This window comes from Pezoporus occidentalis, unplaced genomic scaffold, assembly GCF_034315485.1.
Source record: "Pezoporus occidentalis ecotype Australia unplaced genomic scaffold, CSIRO_AGI_Poc_V1 ctg180, whole genome shotgun sequence".
Classification (NCBI taxonomy): Eukaryota; Metazoa; Chordata; class Aves; order Psittaciformes; family Psittacidae; genus Pezoporus; species Pezoporus occidentalis.
Window position 1 is genome coordinate 861,800 of NW_026913641.1, and position 13,938 is coordinate 875,737.

Below are 13,938 nucleotides of genomic sequence, written 5' to 3' on the forward strand. Positions count from 1 at the left end.
CAGGCATCTGTCTTCTGCTCTCCCTGCTCCTTGTTCTAAAGTACAGCACCCTGGCAGGGCTCTTTCTTTCCTGTAGTTACAAATCATTATTGCTGTACCTACAGAGAGTTGCTGATGTGCTCCACCCTGACCTCAGTGAGCTGCTTTCAATTCATTAATGCTACTAACATCCAGGCTAATCTTTTAAGGAGAAAAAACCAAACTCCTTCCTTTTCTTAATCCTTCCTTATGCCTGTCATACTTTTGAGACCTCTAACCCAAGCCACGCACAGGTTGATTTTGCATTTGCAATGTGTTTGCAGGCCTTTATGCTCTCAAATCCAACTACCCATGGTTTTTTTTTTTTGCTCAGGTTTACATTTAGCTAGTATTTCCCAAGCCAGGAGCCAGCCCTTTCGTGCTGCAAGTTATGCAGTTTTGTTCCAAGTCCCCATACACAGTATACTTGTTTATGTGTAGTGCATAAATAAGATTGCAGCTATCATGAATAACCAACCTCCACCTCCAGCACTGAAGCCCAGCTGTCTTGAGTCACCATCCTGCCCCTTGGAGGAACAGCATGCCTTTGGCTCTATCATTAGTGAACCTTTTCCATATTAACTACATGATTTGAACTATGAGTGCCTGTCATTGTAGTTGGACTAATAATACCCATTAGTCGTATTTTGATAAGATTAAGGCTTTTATTAGACTAACATATTCAAAACACTGCATTTAGGGTGTGTTCTTTTCTGCCCATTAATAATTTCAGCATAACAAAGCTCCTTTTTTCTATTTCCAAAGCTTATGTCAATCCAGCGCCAACGCAATGCAATCGGTAACTTAGACTTCATCCTGATTAACTCTCACAATAAAAACAGCAGTATCAGGCACCATATTTTCCTAGAATCTATGCAACACAAAAACAGCAATACAGTTAAAATGATCCAGTGATGAGCACCATAACAAGACCCTAAGCAAAAAGTATAAACAGTTTAACTTTACAATTAAACACTGTGTTTGCTGCTTGTTTCTATTTTCCCATCCCCACCTCAGTCAGAGAAAACAAATACTGCAACCACTGTTAATTAAAGATTCCTGTAACAACAAATGTGCCAAATAAGCCACTTTGCACATAGCGGGGCATGAACTCTATTCTTCACATGCAGCAAATTGTGCCACCCAATAAGTAGCATTAAAATGGTAATGTCAGCTCCCTGAGCCCTTAATTGGCTGAATCAGAGAGCCAGGAGCATGCTTGTGCAATCAAGAGACCCCTGTCTGCCTTAAATGCTGAGTTTTAAACAGATGTCTTAAAAAGAAAAAGGGAGGGAGAAGCCAAGGGAAGGGAACATAAAAGGATTTCGCAAATAGGCTCTGCATGCATAGATGCAGAAAGAAGATATTCTCTGCCAGCGCTACTTTGAAGTCTTTTGACCTGGACAGCATGGATCACAGGTGGCAGCTTACGCAGGCACCCTTATGCTAGGGAAAAAGAAATCCATGGACAAGCCTTCTGTGTTCACATTTTCTAGTTATAGGGTTGGTAACACCCTCTAAGTCTTATGCCAGAACTCTCGAATGCTGCTTTTGTAAATGAAAGGAAATTTTTCCCGTATGACTTCCATGAGGAAAAAAAAAAAAAAAAGAAGCCTCTTATCTACATACACTCTAAGTTATAAGGACCTGGCAATTTAGTTTGTGAAGGGTCCCACATTTCTTCCCTGTATCCCCAAAATAAATATTTTTTACACATTTTCAGACTTTGTGGAAGAAAACCAGATTGTGGTGTCGGATGTGGGAGATGGATTTGTGCTCATCTTTGTGGCTTCTGTCTACTGCCTTCCTCTGTTAGCACAAAAAAACTTTCACTGAATGCAACCTTCAAAGAAGAATTGCCAAGCTTGATACTATTCATAAGTGCAGAGCAAGCTCCACGCTTCCTGACCTCTGCTATCCAGCAGTTCCCAACACAGGAAATGCCTCACTGCTTTTCTTCCCCTTCAGAGAAGCCAGAGGACCCAATCCAGATATCCGCAGCTCCCAGAACAGGTGAAGTACAAGCAAACCCAACTCCCTCCCAGCAAACAGGGAAGCCTCAGCCCTTTAACCTTGAGTTTTGCTTCCTTCCTTTTATGAGAGATTCCTATCTTTTAAATCGGGCTAGAAAGGCTAGCAGAGAAGAAACAGCTTCCAAGGGGTGTATCCAGGGACAGGGCTAGGAAGAAGCCCCTGCAGCAGGCAGGAATTAACCCCAGCCCAACTTTGCAGGAGCCGTGAAAGAGTTTTAGGGGACACTAAGAGCTCTGCAGAGGGATCCTGGATCTCACACCAGAAGCGGGAATCACAGCAGGAATATCCCAGCTTGATTTCCCAAAATATATATCCCATGAAATGGAAGAGCAGAGATGCACAAGAGGAAATGCTGAGTCCCTGCTAAGCAAAGAAGGCAGGTACAGTTTGTACACTATGTAAACAGCAAAGGTGCTTTGCAGAGGCTGGTGAACCCATGCAGAAGTGGTTTGAACAGGGTTACAGGATGAGACAAACACTAATCAAAGCACACAACACACAGAAACCCCACACCTCAGTTGTCTAAGCATAGCATGAGGGCAGACAAGCTGCATGGGATCAGAGTCATCACCAGGTTTGTAGCAAGGACTCCATGTAGTGGGATCTCCATGGATGAAGGCTGAGTCTCTGCTTCCAGCTGTATCAGAAAGCAATGGTCTTGTTCAACATCTTTGTCGCTGACATGGACAGTGGGATTGAGTGCACCCTCAGCAAGTTTGCTGATGACACCAAGCTCTGTGGTTTGGTTAATACACTGGAGGGAAGGAATGCCATCCAGAGGGACCTTGACACGCTTGTGAGGTGGGCTGATGCCAACCTCATGAAGTTTAACCATGCCAAGTGCAAGGTCCTGCACCTGGGTCGGAGCAATCCCAGGCACAGCTACAGGTTGGGCAGAGAAAAGATTCAGAGCAGCCCAAGGAGAAGGACTTGGGGGTATTGGTCAATGAGAAAATGAACATGAGCTGGCTTCGGTGTGCGCTCGCAGCCCAGAAACCAACCGTATCCTGGGCTGCATCAAAAGAAGCGTGACCCGCAGGTCAAAGGAGGTGATCCTGCCCCTCTACTCTGCTCTCATGAGACCTCACCTGGAGCATTGTGTGCAGTTCTGGTGTCCTCAACATCAAAAGGACATGGAACTGTTGGAACAAGTCCAGAGGAGGCCACGAGGATGCTCAGGGAACTGGAGGACCTCCTGTATGAAGACAGGCTGAGAAAGTTGGGGCTGTTCAGCCTGGAGAAGAGAAGGCTGCGTGGAGACCTCATAGCAGCCTTCCAGTATCTGAAGGGGGCTTATAATGATGCTGGGGATGGACTCTTCATTAGGGACTGTAGTGATAAGACAAGGGGTAACGGATTAAAACTTAAACAGGGGAAATTTAGATTGGATATATGGAAGAAGTTCTCTACTGTAAGGGTGATAAGGCACTGGAATGGGTTGTCCAAAGAGGTTGTGAATGCTCCATCCCTGGTGGTGCTCAAGACCAGGTTGGACAGAGCCTTGGGTGACAACATGGTTTAGTGTGAGATGTCCCTGCCCATGGCAGGCGGCTTGGTACTAGATGATCTTAAGGTCCTTTCCAACCCTAACTATTCTGTGATTCTACTATACTACTGTAAAGCACCTGGCAGCACAGATGACACTCCTAAATGATACCACTGGTTCAGGTCCCTAGGAAGATAGCAGAAATTATTCTGAGTTACGAAACAGTGTCCTAACACAAAAAAACACAGCCTGTTCAACTGTCCCTGGAGTCTTCAGTTAGCGAAGAACTTCAAGTACAGGCAGCAGTCCTAAAATAGCTTTCAAAGAGAGCAGTCTACCAGCTATCATCCTCATCTTGCTTGCCTTACTATCTCTTGAAATTCTATATATCATAGATGAGATTGATGAGCCTGACCTAACCGTAAAAGCCATTGGACATCAGTGATGCTGAACCTATGAATATACAGACTTAAAGACCTTATATCTGACTCATACATATTCCCAACAATAGAATTCCCACCACGTGACTTCCTACCTCCGAAGTTGATCACTGTGTTGTTACACCAATTGAATTCCCCATCTGTATTATTGTTACTGCTGATGACATACTCCACCCGTGACAAATTCCCACACTAGGAGTAAAAACTCTTGCAATCAGTCCCAGGGCAACTAGGTCAAACATCATTCATCACTACTCAACCAGTACAAAGAACTCAACTGGTTAAGAAATACGCATTTCTTAACCCAATGTCACGGCCACGGGGGAGGTACGGGAAGGAGGACAAAGTCACTGACATGATGGTCATAATCTTAGTAAATAAGGAATTGGCTAGAAAATTGGAAATCAGCTATTTCTTGAGTGCAAGAGATCATGACTTGATTACATTTGATACGCGAAAGGATAGTCTACACCCTAATCACACACACAGAGCTTTGAAAGGGCCAATTTCATTAAACTCAAAATGATTATAAGTCAGTGAGGACAAAAAATATAAATAGAAATTATTCTGTTTTCATGTGCCTTTTTTTCATTTCTAAAAAACCCAACACCAGATGCCAAAAGAAACACCATTTCACAAAAGGAAAAAACATCTCTATTTTTGCTTTATAACAGGCTTGCTAGTCTTCCTTAAAGGGAAAGCAACTAAAACAAATATTTTTAATTGTCATTTGAAAACTCAAGAGGAAGCTAATGGTAATCAATACGTGACAGAATTTGAGAACTGTAGAGTACAGATAAGGGAAGTAAAAGGACCATAAAAGGAAGTCTGTGACCAATGTAATTGAAACAATCTGGGGTGTTATTCTTTTCAAAGACACCACCTACATCTTACTAGCAAATGAATCCATTTAGTGGATTTATCCATATTAGTATAACCCATTACTAGACACAAGTGGTAGAAATGATAATAGGAAAAGGCAATAGTGTTCAACAAACGCTCACATCCCACATCTGGGAGAGAGCCAGCCGACATACAGCTATCAGGATGAAATTCACAACATCATGACAATTTTGGAATGTAAGAATATCAGCTATGAAAGATTACACCATATTACCCTAACTTCATCTTTTATTAATGCCTATCAACAGGAGCTCAGAGAAACTAGTGTTTAGTTTCCAGGGGACCTTGCCAGCATTATGGCCTGCTTATCAGCAAAGACATCCTTCTTAAACACTTCACTCTGCAGTGCATGATGTCTCATTAAGTAGGACAACACAAAAAAGGAAAATCAGTTTAGGCCGTGCTAAATGGATTAAAGACATACCTGAAAAAGGGAATCCTCTATGACAGCAGAGCATTCCCACTGCAGCTCCACACTGGCTGTTCCTGGGAATACGCTGTGCAGCATTTTGGGGATCTGAGGAAAAGAAAATAAACAAAAATTTGTCAGGAACTCTGGTTTCTAGGTGCCACCAGAAATAAGAGAGCAATAAATAGGAGAGGTCAGCAAAAATAAGCCCCATCTAGATGATCTGGCAGGCTGTGCAGCTTGCATTTCGCATTGTTGCACAGCCAATGCAGCCCCAGGGAGCTGCGGGGCGAGTGCGGTCTGTCCAGCAGCACAGGAAACATCAGCTTCAGTAAAGAACTGATGCTTCAACCTGGTGCCCCACCAGAATAAAGCCATCTTCCAGTGCTGTACCTTGGAAGTTTGGGAAAAAAAGAGAGATGAACAAAAATAATTATTTAGAAATTTGTAACCATATCTGATGATAAGAAAGAGGTTGGACAGGGCCCGGAGCCACCTGCTCTAGTGGAAGGTGTCCCTGCTTGTGGCAGGGGGCTGAAACTGGATGAGCTTTAAGGACCCTTCCAACTCAAACCATTCCACGATTCTACAAAAAGAAGTTTCTTTCCCTATATTTCGTAGAGGAAGTTTCAAGGAAAAGTAACAACCTGAAGTCACAAAACAAGTAATAGAAGTTGGACATTCAGGAATGACTTAGTCTCATGGAGTATATTCTCCAGTGGTGGAGTCAACTCACAGGTAGACACAGAGATATAGGTATAATGCAACCACTTACACGACTGAAAAAACTGCCACAGAACAGCCATTACAGCTAACAAACAGCTCAGGGAACGCGGAAGGCATATAGCACACCAAAGATCCAGATTCACATCCTTTCACCATCTCATTTAGAGCAGATCGATATGCATCTCCAATGCCAAGATGAGTATCCAACACAAATGCTGTGCAAAAAGTAGCGTTTCTTTTTTGACCAACAGCTCCCATCCTGGGGATGGAAAGCTTTCCTTTCAGTGCTGACGCATGCATCCCTCTAGAAAGAGTAAAGATTTTAGCTAAAATATTCCATTTGTTCCAATCTCAAAAGAAAGCCCTGATTGCCTTTGCTGTAATTAGCCCCACAGTCTCATCCTGCCTCTCTGTAACAAGGCTGCAGATGGCGCATGGCTTTGCAGCAGTGAAACACTCCTTCACAATTAAATCACAGTCACAGGCTGGTTTGGGCTGGAAGGGACCTTACAGCTCACCCAGTTCCAACCCCCTGCCACAGGGAGAGACACCTTCCACTAGAGCAGGTTGCTCCAAGCCCTGTCCAACCAGGCCTTGAACACTGCCAGGGATGTGGCAATACTATGACACAATCTAGCAGAGCTTAATAGGCAGCACTACAGTCATGGTACAGCTATTGTCCTTGCATTAGCTCTGCACCCTAGGATCAAGAACAGAAAGTAACTTCAGGGCCTATGATTTTAGGGCCTCACAGCTATACTCCTGTAACGATGCTCAGATAAGCAGGTCTGTCTGGCCATTTCAGTGCAATAGAGGCAGCCTACATCTAAACTTCTATAACCTTCGAAATTTCCCTCTGGATTGCAGGGAGAGATCTACAGCTTACTGCATAGCATGAATGACAGGAGGTCCTAGCCTAAAACTTGCATGTAACACAGGAATGATTACTGTCTGATTACTCAAACTGGCAAGGCTAGCCCAGTCCAGCCCAGATCACTGCACCACAATTAATTAATCTGAATAGGAATGGTAGAACATGTCTGAACACAGAAACAGTGATTTCACCACAAGAACAAGCCTCGATACCAGCACAAACTGCAGATGAACTGCAACTGCAGGCATGAAGCCAGAGCAAGCGGCAGCAGCCGGAGCCTGGGCACTGCAGCTGGTTACCGATGGCTGCCTCCTCCAGCACAGACAGAGCCCCCGATACCCCTTCACCCGACATGTCATTATCAGCTCCACGTTCAAGTGAAGAAGAACGAGGTGCCAGGGATGGCAAACAAATGGGCTGTGACAGAGTTACAGACATGACACAGAATGCAGAGTGCAAAATCAGATTTCCCCCAACCGCTGCAGAGCCACGCTGAGATTCTTGCTCTGGTGATTTATACCTTAATTTTGGCCGATAATGCCTGCATTTGTCTCTATACCAGTTATTAGCTTCCTCAAGGAAAGCAAAAATCAGAATGCTTCTGAAAGCTCTGAGAGAAACACTGCTCTTCCTTCCCCACCTAGCAGGCATATTTATGGCATAATCCAAAGGAATAATTACTCCAAATGGTAGACCATCTCGCCAAGCGATCAGCATGGCTGTGTGAAGTTACAATCGATGCTGAAAATGTATGTCCCTGTATTTACCACAGGACAGTCCATCTAACTTTGAGAACCCACCCCCTTCCCACCTCATTTCAAAGTTAGAGCTGGTTTTGCATTGGAAATCAGAAGGGATAACCACACACCAGGGCCCTCTCCCACGAAAGAAATACCTTTTACATTTATTAACAGCAGAAGCACTGCACTAAAATCAAAGGAAGACTATAGAAATACAAACAAAGGTAAGAAAATATTCACCATAACAGGAAAATCTTTTGAAATCAGTAATTGGTGTATTTGTTTCTCTGCACATACACAGAAAATACTGTGCATTGGAAGCTCAGTTACAAGTTCCTTCCTTTATTTGCACACCATTAGCATTTCTTAAAATTGGAGGTTCCCAGTGAACTAGGTTTGTCTGCCCCAATTACAGGAATCCCCACAGAATTCTCACTTTCAAAGCAGTTGCATAAAATATTAATTACTCATATTTGGAGTAAATGAACATAAGCTAATAAATTTACAAATCAAATTACCACAAGCTATCAGATGACTTTTTATTTAATTGTTATGGATTGCCCTTTAGACATCATAATGAAATTAATAGAACATGCTGGTAATCAATAGTTACCGATTAATCAATTCAGAGCAGCTCTTACGAAGACTCTTTAACCCCCAGACGTCACTATTTATTACCTCATAATGAAAGTGCAGGCATACACTGGGCAAATAGATACAGGACATATTTAGGAATGAAGCAAAGGTATCTGGCTGTTACACAAATTTCAAGGTGTGCCAGCATGAGATTCTGCATATATATAGGTCATCTCACCCTTGAAGGTTAATTATTATGCTCATTAATATATGATCAAGGTCTTCTCATGAGTGGGATAAACAGTCATCCTTCATGGGTCATCTGTTTCTATTTATTCAGCAAGGAATATTTAAAACATTTAACTTCATCGCACTGTATCTGTTCGGTACCTCCTGGCACTTATGGAAAACATGCGCTATTTAAGTATTTTCACATGTGCACAGATTTCCAGGAATCTGCATGCTACAAAATTTGGAAAGCAGTGGGAGTAACTCACTTGACGCCAACAGAATATAGCTTTTTTGTGCTAACAGTAGCTTCCCTGTCTAAAACACTTGTGACCCTCATTACAACACAAACTTGCCTCTATTCCATTGTAAAGGAGGTCTCCCTCCTTCTGCATGCAGCAGTTCAAGAGATACATTCTAAGAGAAAAGTTAGAAAAGTCCATGTGACCCAAAAGCCCAGACCTTTAGAATCATTTAACCTTGGAAAAGACCTCTGAGATCAAGTCCAACCATTAATCCAGCCCTGCCAAGGCCACTACTAAACCATATCCACAAGTGCCACATCTACATGTATTTTAAATGCCTCCAGGGACAGTGACTCCAGCACTGCCCTGGGCAGCCTGTTCCAATGCCTGAGCACCCTCTGGGGTAGGAATTGTTCCTCAGCTCCATCTAAACCTGACCTGGGGCATCTCGAGGCTGTTTCCTCTTGTCCCATCCCTTGTTCCTTGGGAGCAGAGCCCAGCCCCTCCTGGCTCCATCCTCCTCTCAGGCAGTTGTAGGGAGCCATCAGGTCCCCCCTGAGCCTTCTCTTCTTCAGACTGAACCCCCAGGTCCCTCAGCCGTTCCCCATCACACTTGTGCTCCAGGCCCTGCAACAGCTCCATTGCCCTGCTCTGGCCCCGCTCCAGCACCTCAATGTCTCTCCTGTAGTGAGGGGCCCAGCACTGGGCACAGGATTTGAGGTACAGCCTCACCAGTGCCCAGTGCAGGGGCACAACCACTGTCCTGGCCCTGTGGCCACACTGCTGCTGATACAGGCCAGGATGCCATTGGCCTTTCTGGCTGCCTGGGCACAAGCTGGCTCATTTTCAATGACCTACAGATAATAACCCCACATCCTTTTCTGCCGGGCAGCTTTCCAGCCACTCTTCCCCAAGCCTGGAGCGTTGCATGGGGTTGTTGTGACCCAAGTGCAAGACCCAGCACTTTGCCTTGTTGAACCTCACACAATTGGCCTCAGCCCATTGATCCAGCCTTTACTTACAGACAACTTTGGCAGTAAAGACCTCTTATGTCATCTGCGGCTTCCGCCCAATTTCCTATCCAGCCATGCTCCCAGAATCCCCATAGTTACTCCACTTGGCAGGCAGACAGCCCCATTTTTCAGCACCTGCATCTCAGGGCAGACCTCCAGGCAGACAGCTCTCATATCAGCAACTCTAGGGCTGCTCTCCAAGTAACTCCTTATTATGAATTAGTTTGAAGCTAAATGCAAAAGTAGGCTTTTTTGTTTTAATGTATGAGTGCCATCCAAGAATAGGAATAGGTCTCTCTTCCCACTCCCTACCGCTCTAGCAAGACTGTGCTCACGTCAGGGTGGTGGGAGAAGCAGCAAGTACCCACAGGGGCAGCAGTCCCCATGCCCACAAATCCATGTCTGAGTCAAGGCCAGCTACCAAAATCACAGGAGGGAGGTCACCCCTGTGCAAGAGATGGGGATGACATTAAGCGTTTTGATTCAGCCTGCAGTTTCCTGCCCACACATGACCTTCTAGAGACCTCAGCCATAATGCTCTCCAGCAGAGAGACTTCACTGCTCTGCATATACAATAAAAAGCCAGAAGCACTAAAGCTTACCCAAAACCAGCAGGCTGGTAGCTAGGTCTCGTGAACGGCTGTGGTATACAGACTCACTGGTTTAGAGCTTTCCCTTTAACTATCACAGGATCTCTTCACTGACCCAGTCTGTTGGCGCAGAAACCTGCACACTTCAGAACACTTCCTCAGATCTGCCCCAAGCCTGACAGCACCATGGCCAGGGTGAGCCAGGCTGGTGGGAAGGTCCCACTAACCTACAGAGAGTGTTTGCTGCGGAAGGGAAGTACAAAACTGGGTCTGGGAAACGATGCAAATTGAGTTTGATGCAACAACAATAGCTCTTGATTAGAAGCTTCTAGTGAGCCTGAGGAGCTTGCAAATTCCTTCTACCCCCCCCCCCCCCCGCCCCCAAGTCAAAGACTACAGCAGTCTCGGGATGAGAAAGAAAACCCAAATTCCACTTCCACTGCAGCTGCACAAGACAGAATGGAGAAGTGAACCTTCCAGCATCTCCCAAACTGTAGGAAAAGTCCATTAGATGAATTCAAAGACCTCATCAATCTTTACTGTTGACCGGTTTATGAGGAGAAGACAAAAGAGCAGAGAAAAAAAAAAAAAAGGCATTTCAGTATTTTAAATGCTGTCAAATTTGCAAGAAAATGCTTTGAAATACAAAGGTTTCTTTTATGGAATGCATTTTCTGGTGTTTAAACAAAGCAAGTACCTGGCAAACAAAACCCTGAGCCAAATTATTGTTAACAGTGAAACAATAATTGCAGCAATAAATAGGAGAAGTTGAAAATTATAGCAGCCTGAAAACATTTACCCTATCTGACAATATATGGGACAATTTAGCTCCTGGTGAGCAACATAATTTCTGGTTTTACTATTATAGAGAGATTCCTGCAAAGTAAAATTGTCATACACATCCATAAAAATATATATGGAGCAAAGTTACACCAGGGAGATGCACTTTTATCTTCACTAAATAAACTTTTTGCTGGTTCCTTTTGTCCTCATTACCTACTCCTGTGTTGTAGAACTTCTTAAGCGCTCTCAGGAGAGCTGCTCCTAAGTGTCTCTGATGTTGCTCAATATCTTTCTCAGTGACATGGACAGTGGGATCGAGCACCCTCAGAAAGTTTGTGATGACACTGAGCCGCGTGGTGTGGTTGATACAATGGAGGAAAGGGATGAGATCCAAAGGGACCTGGGCATGCTACAGAGGTGAAACCATGTGAATCTCATGGATTTCAACAAGGCCAAGTGCAAGGTCCTGCCCCTGGGTGAGGGCAATCCCAGCACAAACACAGGCTGGGGGAGACTGGATGAAGCAGCCTGAGGAGAAGGACTTGGGGTGTTGGGTGAGGAGAAGCTCCCCATGACCCGGCTTCAGTGAGCGTTTGAGCTGAGAACCCCCCGTGTGCTGGGCTGCACCCCCAGAGCGTGAGCAGCAGCTCAGGGAGGGGATCCTGCCCCTCTGCTGCGCTATGGGGAGACCCCCCCTGCAGTCCTGATCCAGCTCTGGGGCAGCAGCACAAGAGGGACGTGGAGCTGTTGGAGCGAGGTCAGAGGAGGCCATGGAGATGCTGCGAGGGCTGGAGCAGCTCTGCTCTGGAGCCAGGCTGAGAGAGCTGGGCTGGGGCAGCCTGGAGAAGAGAAGGCTCCTGAAGGGGAGACCTGAGAGCAGCTCCAGTGCCTGAAGGGGCTGCAGGAAAGCTGGAGAGGAGCTCTTCATCAGGGACTGTAGTGGTAGGACAAGGGGTGATGGGTTCAAACTGGAACAGGGGAAGTTCAGGTTGGAGATAAGGCAGAAGCTCTTTGCTGTGAGGGTGCTGAGGCGCTGGCACAGGGTGCCCAGAGAAGCTGTGGCTGCCCCATCCGTGGCAGTGTTCAAGGCCAGGTTGGACACAGGGGCTTGGAGCAAGCTGCTCTAGTGGAAGGTGTCCGTGCCCGTGGCAGGGGTTGGAACTAGGTAAGGCACTTTCCAACCCAAAGCAGTCTCTGATTCTATGATTTGTTCCTGGAATAGGTTTTGGTTCACTCCAGGTGATGCCAACATGTTTTCAATTAAGTACATCAACTAAAATTACAGACTGTTCACAGTTGCCTATATTTCCATTATTATCACGGGGTATTACAGCATACTGCCATGTGGCACTTTGCAATATGTCACATTGCTTCAAATGATGGTCGCAATGTTGCTGAATGCTATTTATAGTGCTGCGTATGCACAGAACTTGCAGCACTGAGCTATTAAAGGTAACTTCCCATGGGTGCAACGTGGCAGTCTGGCCTTCAACTTGCATCTGATCACTGCCTCAAACCAGGGGCTTGTCTTGTCCACAGCTCACTCTACACTCAGAAGCCTTCAGGTCCTTAATGCCTTTGAAAAATAACCTTCCCGTTTCATGGCAAAGTGTGGCAGTGCTTTTAAATGTGCAGCCACTGTGTATATGACTGCCTGTTTCCCACCCTCCATGCAGTTTCTTTTGGGTACCCCCCTGCGAAACACAGTGGAAAGTCCAAGTGTAAAGAAATAAAACAAGATACTTTGGATTTTCTCTTAAAGATAAACCCCTGTCCTCTCGAAGTGCATACCTTCTCCTGCTATGGCTGTCACCATTCTTCTGGGCACAGTGATCACTCCATGTGCTTCACGGGAGCAGAGGAGTCCTGAGCTTCCTCCAAGCACATAATGACTGCTAAATACCAACATTCCAATTTTACACAGCCTCAATAATGTCCCCCAGTGCTGTCTATTCCCACACATATTTTTACATCGCTGTCTCTGGGGTCAGGTGGATGAGCCATGGGCATTGCAGCACCCACGTTTTACATCCATAAATCCTCTCTGGATCTAATGCCGAGTACTTGACAAAAGCACTTTGCATTTTCCTTAATGATGAAAGAAATTCTGGAGCACACTGGGACTCAGGGTGCACTTTACCTTTATCTCAGCCCCTATTGCCAGACAACTACAGTCTCCTATCTTCCTCCAAATAGTATCACGAATCAGTAAATATTTGTACATCATTTTAAAAGACGTAAAAACACCAATTTAATGCTAACTATCATCATATCCAAAGATAAGCATTTTAACTGCCACATTATCCCTGAAAATTGTTCTTTTTTTTTTTACTGTTTTGATTATTGCATATATTGGAAACTCTTCTTCCTTCAGCAGTTTAAAGTATCATTTTTCGCATTTGTATCATAATGTAGTGCTCAACTATTTTTCCAACTTGATATCATTCTTCATCTCAGGTAGCCTTATCATAGCAATATAGAATGAGAGAGAATTGCAATACAAAGTAATTCACAAAAAAATGACTATACTAACAATGAGAAACAAGTACTGTCTTTACTTCCCAAGCAAAATCATGTACACATGCAAAGGGCCAAAGAGATAAGTGAAATTTAGAACACATGACCTTGCAGCAAATGTCTTCTGCCGAGGGCATTTTACAAGGGAAGCTTTATCCACCCTTTGAAGCATTTACAACAAGCATAGTTCATAGCACTAGACATAAATGTCTAAAAATAACATTACAGGTATGACTTCCATCACAAGGTGAACATAAGACTAAAATGAATCCAGACATGAAATGTAAGACGTAAATATTCTGAGATAAAGATTCTAATATCTCCTCTTCTGCAGTAACGCTGGCAGTCCCAGGCAC